Source organism: Rhipicephalus microplus, chromosome 3, assembly GCF_043290135.1.
Source record: "Rhipicephalus microplus isolate Deutch F79 chromosome 3, USDA_Rmic, whole genome shotgun sequence".
NCBI classification, from domain to species: Eukaryota; Metazoa; Arthropoda; class Arachnida; order Ixodida; family Ixodidae; genus Rhipicephalus; species Rhipicephalus microplus.
The window spans coordinates 239,291,882-239,298,910 of record NC_134702.1 but is presented as its reverse complement, the minus strand read 5'-3'; the positions used below and the strand labels follow the sequence as shown (position 1 = coordinate 239,298,910).

The 7,029-nt window shown below is 40.6% G+C and overlaps 1 pseudogene; it reads left to right on the top strand.

The window, feature by feature from the left end:
* The first annotated feature begins 4,034 nt into the window (after positions 1–4,034).
* LOC142803174 (U20-hexatoxin-Hi1a-like) lies at positions 4,035–5,804 on the top strand (annotated as a pseudogene).
* The last annotated feature ends 1,225 nt before the right edge of the window (positions 5,805–7,029 follow it).

Here is a 7,029-nt window from a genome sequence, read left to right as displayed (position 1 = left end):
TAACGCTATACCATTATTATGTAACACGCAGTCTTTTAGATAGGTGTATAGAAAGTTGCATTCACCCGCGCAATGATATAGTAGCAGCGTCACTGGAACATAGCAAGCCTTGGTCGCTGGCATATAGCTAGGTTTTGTATAAACAAATTTTCACTGCAGATCTTGAAGAAAGTTTATGTTTACTTATTCAAGTGTGTATGGTCACCTAGACGCGTAGCTAGCTTATTTTGGTGAGGTTCACTAAGCAAAGCGGGCTCATGAAGTTTTCTGCGTTGGTTAATATAAAAGAACAGAAACAACTCATAATATACACAAATGTGTGTTCATTTTTTGCAGAAATCATATTTTCAAGAATGAATCAGATCAACTTCTTCACGTTGGCGGTGAGTTTTTTGCTGTTTTAGTTATAAACTGTTGTTCACTAGAAAAAATACTGTGTGCAATTGGCACGAGAACTGCAAGACTTTAGGAATGAATTCAATGTTAATCTCCAAGCATAATTGGCTGCAATCATTGCTCTTGTTGTTACGCGTTTTTTTTACAGGGCAGCTTAACTGCAAAACGCTAATTGCTACAACTTTTTCCATGCATTTTTTCTCGCAATGTCAGGTTACGTATCGAAAACTGTTGTTAAGAATTGTAGACATGCTAGCGGTAATATACCTAGAAATGCATTAGCAGGATTACGCCAAAAGAATTGCTGTATGTCAGTAATGACTACATAGAAATTTACGGCCAATTCTGTCATGAAACTAGTTGATCACAGTGCAATGGTTCTCGATTCAATGAAACTGGCCGTGAAACTTTGTTTCATTAGGGGAACGGTGACCCGCTAGCATATGTTGTGCTTTAACGCGATTCGAAATCCTTCAGCTTCGTCTTCATACTGTAGCGAAGGACATCGGGAGCCTCGACGAAGTTTAACCTTGAAGCGCTGCACGTGTCATGTTGTTTGACAGCTCTCGGAGGACGAATTGATGAAGACTGGTTCATTCCACGCAAAACTCACATGTATATATATAATTGAGTGATATGGGGGGTTTATATATATATATATATATATATATATATATATATATATATATATATATATATATATATCTATATATATATATATATATATATGGGAAAGACGTGTGTATTGTGGTGTTTGCGGTTGCGTGTTTTGACACAATATTAATGAGATCTAACCGACAAAGATGCCAAGCAAAGTATATATGAGAAGGTATTAGTACGAATTGTAATGTAAATAAGAAAAAAAGTTGGTGCAAAGATAACTTGCCGGGTGCAGGAGTCGACCCAGCGACCTTCGAATAACGCGTTAGATGGTCTACCCCTGAGCTACCACGGCAACTATACCGCAGCTACTTTATTGGGTATATATGTGAATTTAAACGTGGGAGTGTCAGTTAGCGCCACCAGTAGACATGGCGGCGAGTGTGGCACACTTTTTATGAGCGTGTATGGCCTCACGTAGTACGTGAGCTCATTACCAGTTGGCAGCTGACCAATAGTCCCTCGTCCTTTAGGTTGTACACGAGGGACGCAAAACAAAACACATGATCACTTGAGTCCACCCAGGTGCAATCATTCATTTTTCCCCTCAAAGACACTCTGTGATTTTAATAATGAAGATTGTTTTGAATGCGGTGCCATGATATTAATTACCGCTGGCAAAAACTGATTGTAATAGATTCATGTAAGACTTTCACCTAACATGCTGTACTGAAATACATGAAGGATACGAGTAAAATTTTGCGATGTTCTTTTTTTAACTGAAGCATGGTTAGCTCTTTAACGTTGGTCTCCCTATTTTACGTTTAGTGCTGCGAACGACAACATAATATAATGTCTTGCTTTGTAAATTAAACAAGATTTATTTGACACATAATGTATCTGCTATTTTAGTGTAATATGTGATATTTGGAATGAAATAATCAAGCATTCTTTTAGGAAGAAACGAAAGCACATACTTAACTTTATTATAATATTGTGAAAATTATCTGACCATCAATTATGGGGCTTGAATCTCACGTTATCATTTGTAAAGCGTTATCTTGAACAGGTTTTTTTTTTGCAGATCTTTACACTTGTTCACTATGTGCTATGCACTAAGTATACTTCGAATACATGCGATTTGTATAGTTAAGGCAAGGTGAAAACTGCACGTGGTCACTACAGCGCACCTTCTGACATTTTGAAACGTTAAAGTGCAGAGCTTAACAATAATGAGACAGAGATTTCCCGTCACTGTTTCCTGTCTGACCAAACAACACATTATTCCTCATAGCGCCACGAAAGACGTAAGGAGGGCATGTGTTACAATTTTGCACATTAAGGCTAAAACCTGGTTACACTCAGGTACAGCATATTACGTGCAATTAATAAGCAAGAAAGTTACAGATTAAATCTATCCTGCACACCTTTTAAGCGCGTATTTGTCGATGCATGGCGTTTACAAAGGTTCAAAACTTTACTGCTTCATCTATGTATATAATGTGGTACAGGCAGTCACTTTTTAAATGCTGTTTTTCTTCATCGTGCTGACAAAAGATGACTGAGCTCTTGATAACTAGTATGCAGATTCAAATCTACCTTCTTATTCAGCGTGCATAATGTGACGCCTGGTGCGATTTCTCAATCCTGTCACGTAGTAATACATGCGTAAACTGAACCTCATATCTCACGAGACTCCTGACTCTAATCTTTTCACAACTGAGTGCTGTGTGCGATTGTTCTACTTATAGAGGATAACCACACACACAAAAAACACCAATGAAGATAAATGGGAAAATGATGAGTACACTTTAGGAACAAAGTATTTATGTGGAGATAATCACAATTTACACTCAAGTTTTCTGTGAGGTGATTCATTGCGTCGCGTTATAGCTTTTCGCTCATACCACTGTAAACAAATAAAACATAAAGAAAATCAAAAATATAAAAATCATGCCATGAGCTATGCAATATTAAGTGATAGGACTGACTCTAAAGCAATTGAGGAGAGCAGATTGGGTCAAAGCATAAACAGGGGTTGCAGATACCCAGGTGACACCGAGTGCATGCAATGTATTTGTGTTGATCACGTAATGTGCCGAACAGGAATCAGGTGAGCAGTAAGAACAATAGAATAGGTATTGTGAGATTGGTAACACAAGCAAGGAAGGCGACAAAGCTCGATGAAGTGTCGAAAATTCAGAAGTTGTCAGGGGTAAAAAAAATGGCCGCGTATCGGCATGTTACATTGCAAATGTCCTCGAAAGATGATAGCCTTGCGTCTGGAGAGAGTAAACAAAACGTTCATTTGATGTTCTTCGCAAGTAAATCGGTGAATAGCATTCTGGAGACGCTGCGTTAGAGTGCCTCGAGCATGCAGCGTAGGCGAACGAGCGCATCAAGTCACGTCACACGTGAGGCATGAGTGCTATCTGGCAGTTATCTTTGAAAATGAAGCACGTGTGCTCTGCGCGCTCGTGTCGGAGTTGATAAGGTGTAGAACGCAAGGTGATAGGTAGGTACCACCACCATGTCGTCTTAGCAAAGCGTTAGAAACACTTGCCTTTTCGTGCAAGCTTTGCATGGTCAGCACAACGTGATAAACGCCAAGGTCCTTAGAATTACTTATGTATGCGTTTTCTAGTAAGAGACACACATACAGAAACTTGACATGTTATCATGGTGCCTCAGATATGCGCAATGATTGCTTTTTAATTGACAGTCGCACAACTATGAGTGCTGAATCTTGAGCAATATTGGCAGGTGCTGTGGATGGGGTCAGCCGCTTGGAATATCGTTTCGCAACTTTGGTGCAGTTTAAAGTACCGTTAAGGGCGAAAAAACAGACAAGTGTACAGACTGGCTGACTGACAGACAGACAGACAGACAGACAGACAGACAGACCAAAATTTTAGCGTCGAAGGTCCCCAAGAAACACAATCGTCTTTAGTAGAATCAGCTGACTCATGGTAGGGTGAGCAGTGAAAGCTGTGGGCAGCTACATGAGGCTACCCATTCATTGACCTTACGTAGCTCCGATGGGTGAGACAGACTGCCAGCGTCGTCGTCGCAATGAGCAGAGCGCCACGGGAAACCTGACTGGTCTACTGGTCCCCGAATGTGACGAGCACGGAAACTACAAGCCAATACAGTGCTTCGGTGAAACCATCCGGGGAAGATGATTTTGTGCCTGCTACGACAAAGAGTTCGGTCAGATCAAGGATCCGTCGAGGAGCCTCAGATTGTGCAACTGCGTTGTGGCATACCATGAGTGGGAACACACACCAGGTAAGAAAATGCTATCTTTACTGCAAAGGTTGCGCCAACTGCTGACTGCATCCTTGTTAGCTTTCCTTCACTATGGCTGTTATGCCACTGAGTGGCTTGCTCAAATTATGGCGTTCACTGGAGTAGATTCTGCCTCCAGTAGATTAAAGAAGCAGCAAAAAATTATCAGTTTACATCAGTCAGATTGAGTATACAAGAGATAAATGCGTTGCATATAGATGTCATCCACTTTTCTTTACCGCAGAAGCGTTTCCGCGGTTCACTCGACAACAACTCAAACTTTCTCTCGTCGGCATTGATTTCTAAAGGCCATTGTCAACATACGCAAGCTTCAATATGAGAGGGCAGGTTATAGATCCTTAAAATAAAGACAATTCGTTTTTCTCGTCACAGTCAATAATATATCTGCCAGAGACAGTTCTACATACCTCTTCTTGCAGGACAGCAGTTGGCATAAAAGACAGATCACACACCTTGGCATTTAGTTTTTTCTTTGTAGTCGTGATGATTTATTCTTTAGCAAACGCGTATGCGAAAGGCCGCAAGCTGTTTCAAGATGGCTATTACAACCATACGGTAATCATAGACCAACTGCACGTTGATCAGGATTAACGGTTATGGCCTTTGTTCACGACATCAACAATTGTCTGAATGTCGGAATGTATAGCCGGATTTCGTATTTCCGACATTTCTTTTTTTGGGTCACTAGTTCTTTTAATGTGTTCGAGCTTACCTGTTTCGCATAAAAGGCGCCTTCTATGTGAAACACATCTCCGAAGAACTAGCATTATCGAGGACAATCTTCATTTATTAATAATCGGGATGCGCTTGTTTTTTGCAAGACAATAAAAGCGATAACGTAGAGAAAACGTCACAAGGAACAAATTCAAAGAAACACTTTGCATTCAGCTGCAATATACTTTTATGAAGCATTATTTCAATGTAATAATTTACATTACATGGTAACGTGTTCCCAGCTTCGAAGCGAGGATCGGAACCACACTGCAACACCACCTCTGGAAAGTACAACCCAGTGCAATGCAACACCACTGACCACTGGTGCGTCGAACCCGACTCTGGTCGACTTTTGGGCGTGAAGATGCATGGTGGATGTTCTAGCGACCTGTCTACCATCTTGTGTAGTATCGACGGAATACACCATGGACACCATGGCTCTCACGGTCAATTGCCCCAGGGCTCTCACAGCGATTTGCACCATGGCTCTCACAGTATCTCGCAACACGGCACTCACGCTGGCCCTCACACGGACATATCTCACAACGGCTTATCTCACGATGGCCACAGTTCTTGATTTGGTAGCAGCTCTGACTCCCCATAAACCACCTCTGGTTATACTGTTCACATTGAGTCAATCCATGAGGGCTGCTAGGGTTGATCTCACCATGGCAGCTATCAAAATTAGAGCGGCAGTTCTCCCGCAACTCATAACCGCGTCGTACAAAGGGGTTGCGGCATACCCTTCTGAATCAATGAATAAGAACAGCTCATAAATGCCACAATGTAATCAATTATTTTGTAGAAAGTATTTTGTACGTAATAAAACAAAAAAATAAAAAATTTTGCTATCATGTACCCTTTTTTATATGTGGTTAAGGTGCTGGTCCCACTCCGGCCGCGACCAGCCTCTGGCCGTTTACGCATTGTTTGCGGATGCACTGGGCTCGCTGCGCTTCACAAAGAAAACTGAATTGAGCTACTTCAGAAAGTTTATTATCCCTCCTTTTCAATGACATTTTATTTTTTGCCTGGTCGGAAGCGTTACCTGGTAGCAATGAAAATAGTGTGAGCAACAAAAGTATTTTCGCTGTACAAGCCTCCGTTGTACTGCGATGTGAGTACGGCGAAACTATTCATCTTGAAAAAGTGGAATTACCTGTGCCTTCAGACAAAGTGTCATTCAAGTTTTTTATAAAGAGATATTGTACATAAACTAATTAGCAATTTATTTAGGTTCAATAAAAATGGGCAAAACATAAAACGCTGGTGCAGGAATACTTGTTTTTTATTTATATAACAGAAACATATTATTTAGTGGCTATGTTACCTACAGTAAACCTATTTTTCATGCAAAGTTGCTTAGTGATCTGGCGAAAACTTGATGATTATTATTGTATCAATGGGGCAGTGTATGGCTGTACTTGGTCATGCATTACCGATCAAACGACAAAACTATACAAGCTGATACTCTGAACTTCTATATAATAAAGCAGCAGGCCCCTTTCTGTGATTCTATGAAGAGAAAATTCTTTTAGCTTTATTGGGGAACTTACAAGACAGCATTGAATCTAGCTAATTTTTATGGTGCCCATTTCCCAAGAAACTCGCTTTTTTTTTCTTCGTTTAGACGCTAACTACCAACGAATGTTGCACGTTAGTAGATGCATATTGTGTCTTGTATCGATTTGTGCTCACTAACTTGATCCATCAGTGCTTCAAACTAAGCATTTTCAATGCATCAATATTGTCAAAGGTGTTTTTTTTTGGTGGTAGCTGCATATATTGAATGGAAAATCAAGTTGTTTTGTGTGAGTTCAAACATTCGCCGAATGTGGCGCAATTAAACATAATGAAACGGATAAAACAGGCACGGATTATATCTCCACGCTTCATAGTTTGCCTCACAAGAGAAGTCTAGTCGCTGCGCCTTACAAACACCAACCGTAAAAAAGGAAGGCTGAGTAATAAATCCTTTCCACTAACACTACGTCAGCAAATGGGGCGTTG